Here is a 12144-nt window from a genome sequence, read left to right as displayed (position 1 = left end):
GGTGGATGACAACAAGCAAATCATGTGGCATCGCGTGTCAGAGGTGAACGACAAGCAGATCCAGCGGCGACAGTAGAGAAGGACCAGCGGGTGGCAGATCCAACGGAGGTGCGGGTCGGAGGCATGACGGTGGTGGCAGGAGAGGCACACAATGGCATGGATGGGGGAGAGGGGGAGAGGAACTGACTGAGTGAGTGAACGAGTGGAAACCGAAAATAGATGCGGGCATGACGATTCACCTGATGCAAAGCAGAATAGCTGCAACATGCGAATGATTGTGCCCGCCATCATAAATATTAAGAAAATTTGGATTGTTTGGCACATTTTTCCAATCTAGAGTTGTGGTGGTCGATGCATGCTACCCTCCACACGTCAGGGAAAACCAGTGGCCGGCGGCACCGAGCTGCCCACAACTGCAACATTGAGCCAAAGGGATTATTTGGAAGAGCCAACATGTGACGGGGCCATACTATTGACCTCCATTGGAATGACCTTAACTGTGCCGGGTGGTCGCTAGCACTCGCCAGAGCTATTTTAGAATAATAAATGTGTTGGGTGTCCCACCTTGCCCGCCACTCATTAGGGTTCACCTATAACGACTTACTCGTAGTGGTTATTCTAGTATGAATTATAGGGTTGTTTGTGACACTTATAGGAATAGCACAATAAATTGATCGAAAAGAATAGCTTTGAGGTGGTTCTACTACCTACAATAGTTTCATATTATGTTCTATGCTACTTATGAACTTCAGAGTGATTCTTCATCGCATGTTGAGGGATGATCACTTTTACTACTTGTTTCCTTTCTCTTTTTATATTTTCGGATTACATAAACCTAAATCTACTATCCATACTACACTTGTATCACCATCTCTTCGTCGAACTAGCGCACCTATAAAATTTACCATTGTATTGGGTGTGTTGGGGACACAAGAGATTTCTTGTATTTAACAGCAAGATTATTTGAGATAGACCATGTGCATCCTACACCTCCTACGGATTGATAATCCTTAGGTCATCCACTGGAGGAAAATGCTACTGTCCTACAAAACTCTATGCTTGGAGGCCAAACAGAGTCTACAAGCATAAAGTTGTGTAGTAGACATCAAGCTCTTTTGTGCCGTTGCTGCGCAAGTGAGTGCTTGAAGTTATATATTTGGATATTGCAGTTGAATCTTTTAGTTTTTTTATTTATCACTAGTTTGGTTAATAAAAGAAAAAATGGAGTTTAGGTTACCTCAATTGCTTCACCTTTATAATGTCCTTCGTGCAAATGATGGTTTCGAAAATTGTGCCAAAATTGTCGGGACCACGATCCTAAGTCATAGGAATCCAGCCTGTAACACATCGCATCTCTTTGCGGTCGCACGCACGGTTAACTCCATGGCTGCAGCCTTACCTTAGCCGGGACCGTTTGCGTCTTTTGACACACGTATGCAATAGTGTCGCTAGCACTCCAATGTCAAAGAACCCGGATCGACAAGTCTAGTCACAAACCAAAGTGGCAGTACCGCACAAGGACAGGCATACATGACCCAACAAAGCAGGTGTCGGTCACCAGTGAGTGTAGACGAGTCGTAGCAAGCTACAGGGACTCCATTACATCGCGTGACATTTCCCCAAAGGGGACAGACACAGCAGCTAAGAAGGACACATGCCGGTCAACCAATGTGTCCGGAGCAGTAGCGAACTACCAAGGCTCGTTGGATCACAAAGGGGCATTTCCTTGTAAGGAGTGCTACTAAAGTTCACGACTAGGTAATCGGACCCCATACATATCAAGTATGACACACGTATGCATGGCATACCGATATGTATACATACATCGATGGCATCACAACATAACCATAAACATACAAGCTTTATTTAAGAGGCTCGGAAGAGCCACACATATAATATTACACATTAAGGGTCTCACGACCCATAATAGCAGTCATTCAGTTACAAGCCAGCAGAAGAGTTTAAAACTGTCTGAGTACAGACAGGTGCAACTAGAAGGCACATGGCCTAACTATACTATAGACCCAATGTAGGGCCAGATCGTAGCTGGGACACCAGCTACTCGTCGTCGTCGATGTCTATGAAGAACCCTCCATCAGGGTCATTAGCAACCTCTGCAACATTTATTAAGCAAACATGAGTACGAAGGTACTCAGCAAAACTTTAGGATAACTATCTACTCATGGAAAGTATCAAGAAGGTATTGAGGGGTTTCATGCGGAAAGCCAGCATTTGACTCGTGGCTAAACAACTTGCATTTTTAAATAGTTTTGACAACTTTATTTCTCGCACACAAGTCCACTAACACCACAACAATACACCATCATGGAATCATTCCGTCTCCATACGGAAATGCCGTTCATGACACTAACGCTTATCTTGACAATTTTATGAGTAGCCATTGAAGTTATCTATGAACAACATATGTCTCCAAGTAGTCCATATCCGTGGACGCGGCTATTCGAATAGATCATAACCCTGCAGGGGTGTACTTCGCCACACACGCTCTCGCCACTTATCACCATGTGCACGTCATGCACCTCGGCAACCTTCAAGCGGGAGCCTAGCGAGGGAGTCGGCCACGACCGTTAACCACACTAGTACCTAGTCCAGGTTTATCGCCTATCTGAGAGTAACCCGTACGGAAGTCCGGCCGGGGTTTCCGCCACGGCCTCAAACGATGTGCGCAGGGTTCCCAAGCCCACCATCCGGGTGCCAGTTGGTACACCGTGCCACTGCCTACCGCATCACGGCCCACCTCTCAGGTCAGCACCATGCACGGCCTCCAGCATGACTATAAACACCAGAAACTACTTGCAACTCCTGGACCGGGTACTAAGCGATTAATAAGTCGAGAGGGTCAATTAAGTATCCCAACGTGTGGTAGTATCTAGTCTTGGATTACATACACGGAACTCAGTTCCTAAGGACGGTTCCAATGAAACAACCCGCCATGTACTCCTGCACAGCCTTTCACCGGTACCTTTACCAAATCAGGTTCAACACACAACCTTTGCTTACCAAACACATTATCACAATTCTGTTCATCTCCCAGATGACAGACCATAGACAACTCTAAGCATAGCATGCATAGTAGGGTAAGAAACATCATGGCTCAAGCAACTACCAGGTATGCTAGGTTGCAAGGTTCGGCTATTTACTATGACAAAGATAGGTTATGCAAAGGAAGTGGGTTCAACTAACGTGGCAAAAGCAGTTGAAGCATTTGATCCTAATGCAATAAGTAAGTGCAGGAGCAAGAACATGGTATTTATCGGGATGATCAAAATGGTTGCTTGCCTTGTTGCTCAGAGGAGTGACAATATCCGTCAGACGGATATTCGGTGGAATCCGGGGGTGCGGAGCCTACCGAAATGAATGACAACAATCAATAACAATCATATGCAAACAAGATGATGCATGAGCATGGCATGCGAATGCAAGGTGATAAACTAATATAGCTAGCATGTATTAGGTTTGAGGTTGATTTGAATCAAATTCAAATATCACTTCAAACGAGGTATTCTCGGATACCGTTTTAATTGATTCGACCTGATACTCAGATCAACTTGAGGTTAACATGCATGGGATGACATGTTAAGTTGCTGGTTTGTAATTAGAACAGTGTTTGATCATGTCATTCATAATGAAATTTAATTTTTTTTCCAAATTCCATTTATAAAGTATTTATAAGAATTGACTTATTCATTAATCTACATGTTTGGGTTCTGTAACTATTCCAAACATGATTTAAAATAGCATATTCAGATTCCTTGAATTTTTCTGATACTTTTTCATATATAAATTATTTTCATTGGAGTTACAGATTAATTTCTATGAATTTTTGAAGTTTCAAACATTTATGGAATTATTTCTATAGTGGAAAATACTTTTATTTCATCAGCATGACACAAGCAGGTCCAACTGGCTGTTGAGAGTCAAACCTAACCAGTGGGACCCACTTGTCAGTGTCTCTGGTCAATTTTAGATTAGGATTATTCTTATTTAGCTAATTAAACTCACTGGACCCACATGTCAGTGACTTATCAATTTAATTGATTTATTTTTATTATTTCTAAACTATCCAGAGGCTGGCCCCACACGTCAGTGGCTCAGGCCAGCTGAGATCCACCGGCGGCGAGGTCGTCCTCGCCGGCGGGGAGCCTCCGGCGAGCACCAGAACGTCGGGGGGCTCGGAAACGGTGCACAGAGGGCCAAACGCTGTGTGGAGGGCACCAGAAGAACGACACTTCTTCCGCAGTTCCATTTCTGCACTTAGCCGGGGCTGATCTGGCCGGAGATGACGCCGGCGACGAGCTTGGCGGCGGCCAAGGTTCGGGCGTCATCGGGGTCTTTGATACAGAGGGAACTACGCACGGGTCTCAGGTCCTACAGCACCTACGCGACAACCTGAACCTACTGGTGGCCTCAGATGGACGAGTTGATTACCGGACGGCTACCGGCGACGAGCTCCTGCGGCAGATCTCGTCGGGCTCTTGGGGGAAAGAAGCGCAAGCTCACGAGGAGTGTAGTGGTGGCGCTAGTTTGCTCGGGGACGGCCTAGAGAGGGAGAACGCCGGCGAAGAACTTCGGTGACCTGAGGAAGAAGACGACTGCTTCTTGTCGTTTCACTGCATCTGGGCGTCGGGCTCGTGTCTAGGGAGCTTCAGGGAGTTGCGGCGGTGCTATTGCGCGGCTCAGAAGGAAGGAGGGAAGGCTAGAACGACGGCGAGCTCGAGCTCTGCTTGGGCTCCAATGGCGGGAGAAAGAAACGAGGCAGAGGGGGAGAATGAGCACAGGGATGGATAGGGACGGGCTCGGGGAGCTTATCCCCGTGCTTGCCAGCGTGAAGCGGCAGCCAGGCAGGCGCGCAGGTGCGTGGCCACGCCGGAGTACGCGGCGGCCACCTCCTGCTTCCCACTGGCGGGGGAAGAAGACGACAGGAACAGCTGGGCCGGGCTGAGGTGAGCGACAGGTAAGGTTTTTCCCATTTCTTTCTGTTTTAATTGCTGACATTGATATACTATTTATTTCAGCTCCCAAATAATTTGTAAAAACTATGTTAAGCACCCTAGAATATTTGTGGGAATATTTCCAACCATTCCTAAAGTTTTCAACATTTTTGAAAGTTTAAAGTTTCTGATTTCAAATTTAAAACTTGAAACCAGTAGCTTTTTGCATTTATTTAAAATGCTTAAAGTGTCAAGAAAAAGGTTTTCTTCATTGCTCATTTACTTTCATGATTTATCATAAAGTTTGAACTTTTCTTGAGGCCATTTTAGGTTCATTGATTTTAACTAGTTTGAGATTTCCTTTATTTAAAGAAGTGGCTAGGGTTTTGAGTTTTCCTTCACCACTTTCTTTGTTCTTGTTGAAAATTTCATAGATGCAATGCAAAGAAGACTTGAGCACAAAGCTAACTTGCTTAAGGTGTTAGGGATGTGACAACTCACCTCCACTCAAAAGAATGTCGTCCTGAGATTTAGAAGTCGTCGGGAATAACGCAGGATACTCAAGTCGGAGACGATCCTCTCTTTCCCAAGTTGCCTCTTTTTTAGAATGATTTGACCATTGAACTTTAAGAAACTTGAGGTTTCGACGTCGAGTGGTACGCTCAGCTTGATCAAGAATACGCATGGGCTATTCTCGGTATGAAAGGTTATCTTGGAGATCAAGCATTTCGTGGTCCACTTCACAGATAGGATCTGAAATGCAACGCCTGAGTTGTGAGACGTGGAAGACATTATGAACCTTGGAAAGATATGGAGGAAGTTCCAACTGGTAGGCAACTTCTCCTCGTTTGGCAAGAATGCGAAAAGGACCAATGTAATGAGGAGCCAACTTGCCCTTGATACCGAATCGATGGGTACCCTTCAAAGGTGTAACCCGAAGGTAAGCCTTCTCGTCAACTTCAAAGGTCATAGCCTTATGATGACGATCATATTGGCTCTTTTGACGAGACGGGGCTGTTTTCAACTTTTCACGAATAATGCGAACCTGCTCTTCTGCATCCTGGATCATATCCGGGCCAAAGAGTTGCCTCTCTCCGGTTTCTGACCAATTAAGAGGTGTTCGACATCTTCGTCCATAGAGAACTTCAAAGGGAGCTTTGCCCAAGCTTGATTGGTAACTATTGTTATAAGCGAATTCGGAGAATGGAAGGAACTTCTCCCAATTCATACCGAACAATATAACACAAGCTTGGAGCATATCTTCTAGGGTTTGATTCACTCTTTCTACTTGACCACTTGATTGAGGATGGAAAGCAGTGCTAAAAGATAAGTGAGTTCCCATGGCATTCTGAAAACTTTCCCAGAAGCGAGAAGTAAATATACTCCCACGGTCCGAGTTAATCTCCAGGGGAACACCATGAAAAGACACTATTCGGGAGATATATAACTCTGCTAGCTGGCTAGCTATTATACTCTCACGAACAGGAAGAAAATGAGCCACTTTGGAAAGACGGTCAATGACCACAAAGATAGCATTATTTCCTTTCTTGCTCTTGGGAAATCCGGTAATGAAATCCATACTAACTTTATCCCATTTCCATTCAGGAATAGCTAGAGGTTGAAGGGTGCCAGCAAGCCTTTGATGTTCTGCCTTAACTCGACGACAAACGTCGCAGTTAGCAACGAACTCAGCAATTTCTCTCTTCATCCTAGTCCACCAGAACCTCTGGCGTAGGTCGTGATACATCTTAGTACTACCGGGATGAATGGTGATAGGAGAGTCATGAGCCTCCTTAAGGATCAATTGCCGCAGACGTTTGCTCTTAGGAACCACTAAACGGTTCTGAAAGAACACAACACCTTTCTCATTGATGGAGAAATCCCTAGCGTTACCGCTAGCAATATTCTCCTTGATCCGGGATATACCCTTATCATAGGCCTGCACGGCTATGATTTGATCCCTAAGAGTAGCCTTCGCCACCAGGGTAGATAGGAATCCTTGAGGAACAATATGAAGATTCAACTTCCGAAAGTCCTCATAGAGATGTGGTTGACCTTGTTGTAGCATCAAATTGTTACAATAAGATTTACGACTTAGTGCATCGGCCATAACATTGGCCTTCCCCGGGGTGTAAGTTATCCCTAAGTCGTAATCCGAGATCAACTCAACCCACCGTCTTTGCGTGAGATTCAAATCCGGCTGGGTGAAGATATATTTCAGACTTTGGTGATCGGTGAATATTTCGCAACGATTACCCAAAAGGTAATGTCGCTAGGTTTTTAGTGCATGGATCACAGCTGCAAGCTCAAGGTCATGTGTGGGATAATTATCCTCATGTGGACGCAACAGTCGAGATGCGTATGCGATCACATGACGATCTTGCATGAGAATGCAACCTAATCATTGTTGCGAGGCTTCGCAATAGATAACAAAGTCCTTAAAAAATCTGGTGGTAGCAACACAGGTGCGGAAGTCAGGTGTCTTTTCAGTTCCTGAAAACTATGCTCACACTGTGGTGTCCACTGGAACTTTTTATCCTTCTTGAGGAGTTCAGTTAGAGGCTTTGCAACCTTGGAGAAATTCTCGACAAAGCGGCGACAATAGCTCGCTAGACCAAGAAAACTCCTAACTTGCTTAACCGATTCAGGTTGAGTCCAATCAAGGACAGCTTGAACTCTCTCGGAATTGACATCAATACCCTCACCAGAGATTACGTGACCTAGATAGGTCACTTCTGGTAACCAGAATTCACATTTTAAAAACTTGGCATAAAGGCGATTGTCTCGAAGTTTCGTCAATACCAGCCTTAGATGCTCGGCATGTTCTCGTTCGTTCTTCGAGTAGACGAGAATGTCATCGAGGTATGCCATGACGAATTTATCCAAATACTCCATGAAGATTGAATTCATCAGACGAGAGAAGGTGGCTGGGGCATTGGTTAAACCGAAGGACATGACAGTGTACTCGTATTGGCCATAACGAGTAACAAAAGCCGTTTTTGGAATGTCACCGTTCTTGATCTTGATTTGATCGTATCCCAACCTCAAATCCATTTTGGAGAAGACTGAGGATCCAGCGAGATGATCATATAGGTCGTTGATCCTGGGGTGCGGATACTTGTTCTTTATGGTGACCAGATTAACTGGTCGGTAATCTACAACCATCCGATCCGTTCCGTCTTTCTTCTTGACGAAGAGGACGGGGCAAGCCCAAGGAGAAGAGCTAGGACGAATGAAACCTTTATTCAAGGCCTCATCTAATTGCTTCTTAAGTTCGGCTAGCTCTAGGGGTGCCATCTTATAAGGTCTTCTGGCTATTGGGACAGTTCCCGGAACAAGATGTATCACGAACTCTACATCTCTGTCAGGTGGAATTCCTGGCAGTTCCTCTGGAAAAACATCCGGGAAGTCACGGACTACCGGAATGTCTTCAAGTTCCGGAAGAGGGTTGGCATTTAGGGAATAGAGTTGGCATTTGGCAACTCGAGTAGAGACATTTACTATCTCACCCGAGGGATGGGTAAGCTGGACATTTCTAGAATGAGTATCAATCTTGGCATAGTGAGCTGACATCCAGTCCATGCCCAAGATGATATTAATATCCGAAGATTTCAAGGCTATCAATGAGGCTAGGAAAACTAGCCTGTCTACTAGATTTTCATTGTCATAGGTTATCCTAGAGGTTTGCCATTTACTACCAGGAGTTTGGACAACCAAAGGTATTGGCATATCACAAAAAGACATGTTATGCAACTGTGCATAACTTTCTGAAATGAAGGAATGAGAAGACCCAGTGTCAAAGAGAACGGACGCTGGGTGATGATTAACAAGAAGCGTACCCAGCATGACGTCGGGATCCTCTGCAGCTTCTTCTGTTGACACATAGTTCACACGGCCACGTGCAGGAGTTGGCTTCACATAGTAAGCTTTGCCCGACTTGCCTTGCCCGACGGTCTTTCCGGGTTGCTTGGCACCCACGTTTTGAGGACACTCACGGGAATAGTGCCTTGGTTCTCCACACTTGTAGCATATCACTTGGTTGGCACGTGGTGCAACATTGCTAGCTGGACCACCATAAGCTTTTGCTGGAGGGTTGGTCTGATTCGTCTGAGGCGCCACGTAGGATGGCCTCGGAGTGTATCTTGGCGGCAGAGAACTGTTCGGAACCCACAGCCTGCGTTTTGGAAACGCGGAACCAGAAGACGAGCCAAAGTCACGGGAGTGCTTCCTTGTGACTTCAAACTTGGTATGATCAGTCTCGGCACTGATCGCCTTGTTGACCAGGGCTTGAAAGCTTGCACACTCGTGGAGGCGCAGATCACGACGAAGCTCAGGGCTCAGACCCTTACGGAACCTTGCTTGCTTCTTGGCGTCAGTAGACACCTCCTCTGTTGCATAGCGGGCGAGGTTACCGAACTCGCGGCTATAGGCATCCACAGACAACTTGCCCTGAGTGAAGGCACATAACTCCTCTCTCTTTCTGTCCATCAGGCCCTCTGGGATATGGTGCAGACGAAAAGCTGCACAGAAGTCTCCCATGTGGCTGCTGGTTCAGCGGGACGCATAGCTTCAAAGTTCTCCCACCACAGATTGGCGGGTCCTTCCAGGAAATACGCCGCAAAGGTCACCTTGTCGGCCTCAGACACATTCGCAGAGCGAATCTTGCGTGAGATGCCGCACAACCAGTCATCAGCGTCGAGGGGATCGACGGAATGATGAAATTTTGGAGGATTCAGCTTCACAAAGTCGTTGAGGGACACTGCATCATTCCTAGGCTGATGAGCTGTATTCGGCTCAATACGCTCTAACAGTCGGTTAGTCTCCCTTTTGTTTCTCTCTGCCTCAAGCATCACTTCCGCCAGAGAGGGCGGGTGAGGCAGGTCTTCCTGCGACGCTTGGCTACCCTCGCCTTGCTCATGACCAGGGGCACGGTTCAACCTGGTGAACACCATCCTGACAAACAAACTCACAGCTTAGACCAATATCACATCAATACTAGGCATGGATTAAGAATGTACTGAACACACGGAATGCGGAAATGAATATCCGAACAGCATGGTAACAACCAACTGCTATATATACACCATGGTTCATACACACCCTTACATAGTTCAGTACAACCTTAACCGAAGAGCAAACTACTGAAATTATGAAACTACTCATCAGAGGCTTACAAGCTTCCTATACATTATTTATCTAGGCCTACGGAATTCATTTCAGATCACAGGCATACTTCACAAGTCACGCAGGACTGTGAACGTACGGCTACTACCATACTATGCTTCCGCTAACAGCTGAGGCATCCGCATAGAACATCTCATAGAGATTACCTCCATGACCTGGAAGCTCAACCTGCAGATCAGGAAACACTCTAGGCTGAGATCCCTCGGATCCATAAGGACACGGATGTGGCCTTGGTCCCCTGACTGGTGGTAAGAGGGGTCCCCGAAGAGGTGTGACTCCTCCTATAGCTGGCCAGTCAACGTGGGCCGGAAGATGGGTCCTAACAGGGTTCAGCATCTCCATATCTCCGTACCCTGTTTGGACTACCGGTGCCAGCTGCGTCAAAGCCGTCCATAGACGGGCACGGGTAGCATAAAGCTCCATGCGGAGAGCACGAGCATCCCTGCCTCTGTTCTCTAGCATCTCAACAGTGGACTGCAGTAGTGGATCCTCCATAGAAGAATCAAAATAGACTCCACTGAGGTATCCCTCTTCACCAGGCTGAGTGGTCGGAGCATAGCGGAACTCTGAATTCTGCAGCAGTGCATGTCTTGCTCTCATAATAGTCAGCATTGAATAGGCAGCATCTTGTACTGCCATATCAACAGTGACTCCCAACCCATAGGTCCAATGGATTGGCTCCTCAGCTCCACGGTAGTCTCGAAATACCCTAACAGTGCAGATGTACTGGCTCTGGTTGAAGTCTCGGTACTGTTCCTCCACTGTGTACTCGGGGTACCAGCGGTAACCGCACACCGACATCACCCTGACCAGCATGGCCGTATGACCCGATACATCAATGCACCTGGTCAGACGTACCACCTGTCGAGAAGGACGACCAGGCATCTGTAAATAGAGAGTAATGCAAAAGCATTAGAGCTCCGAATGCAAAATTGGGCAGCATAACGGCTGTAAATGCTCAAAAACAAATTTTGAGACAACCCAAAATAGAATAGCGTAACCACTCAACTATCAAGTTCAACTCTCTGATCATCAAACTTACTTCCTTTTTCCTAGGAATGAAAGAAACCCAAATATCTCTTGACATGTAGTCCTATAATCTGTCGATCAGAAACACGAGCCTAGAAGAAGATGAGTAACATAGTCCTTAATTCCCGCAGAAAAGACGAGGATGACCAGAATAGAATAACTTGAGAAGAGAACAAGAGTCTTACATTCCCTTCCACAAACAATTCCCTTATATATAACTAAAGCAATTCTAGACTCCACTTCGACCAGTTTGGCTTAGTAATCCTACAGTCAGTCAGGCTCTGATACCAACGCTGTCGGGACCCCGATCCTATGTCATAGGAATCCAGCCTGGAACACATCGCATCTCTTTGCGGTCTCACGCACGGTTAACTCCATGGCTGCAGCCTTACCTTAGCCGGGACCGTTTGCGTCTTTTGACAGACGTATGCAATAGTGTCGCTAGCATTCCAATGTCAAAGAACCCGGATCGACAAGTCTAGTCACAAACCAAAGTGGCAGTACCGCACAAGGACAGGCATACATGACCCAACAAAGCAGGTGTCGGTCACCAGCGAGTGTAGACGAGTCGTCACAAGCTACAGGGACTCCATTACATCGCGTGACATTTCCCCAAAGGGGACAGACACAGCAGCTAAGAAGGACACATGCCGGTCAACCAATGTGTCCGGAGCAGTAGCGAACTGCCAAGGCTCATTGGATCACAAAGGGGCATTTCCTTGTAAGGAGTGCTACTAAAGTTCACGACTAGGTAATCGAACCCCATACATATCAAGTACGACACACGTACGCATGGCATACCGATATGTATAGATACATCGATGGCATCACAACATAACCATAAACATACAAGCTTTATTTAAGAGGCTCGGAAGAGCCACACATGTAATATTACACATTAAGGGTCTCACGACCCATAATAGCAGTCATTCAGTTACAAGCCAGCGGAAGAGTTTAAAACTGTCTGAGTACAGACAGG

This window comes from Hordeum vulgare, chromosome 6H (assembly GCF_904849725.1).
Source record: "Hordeum vulgare subsp. vulgare chromosome 6H, MorexV3_pseudomolecules_assembly, whole genome shotgun sequence".
Classification (NCBI taxonomy): Eukaryota; Viridiplantae; Streptophyta; class Magnoliopsida; order Poales; family Poaceae; genus Hordeum; species Hordeum vulgare.
This window is presented reverse-complemented; position numbering follows the sequence as displayed.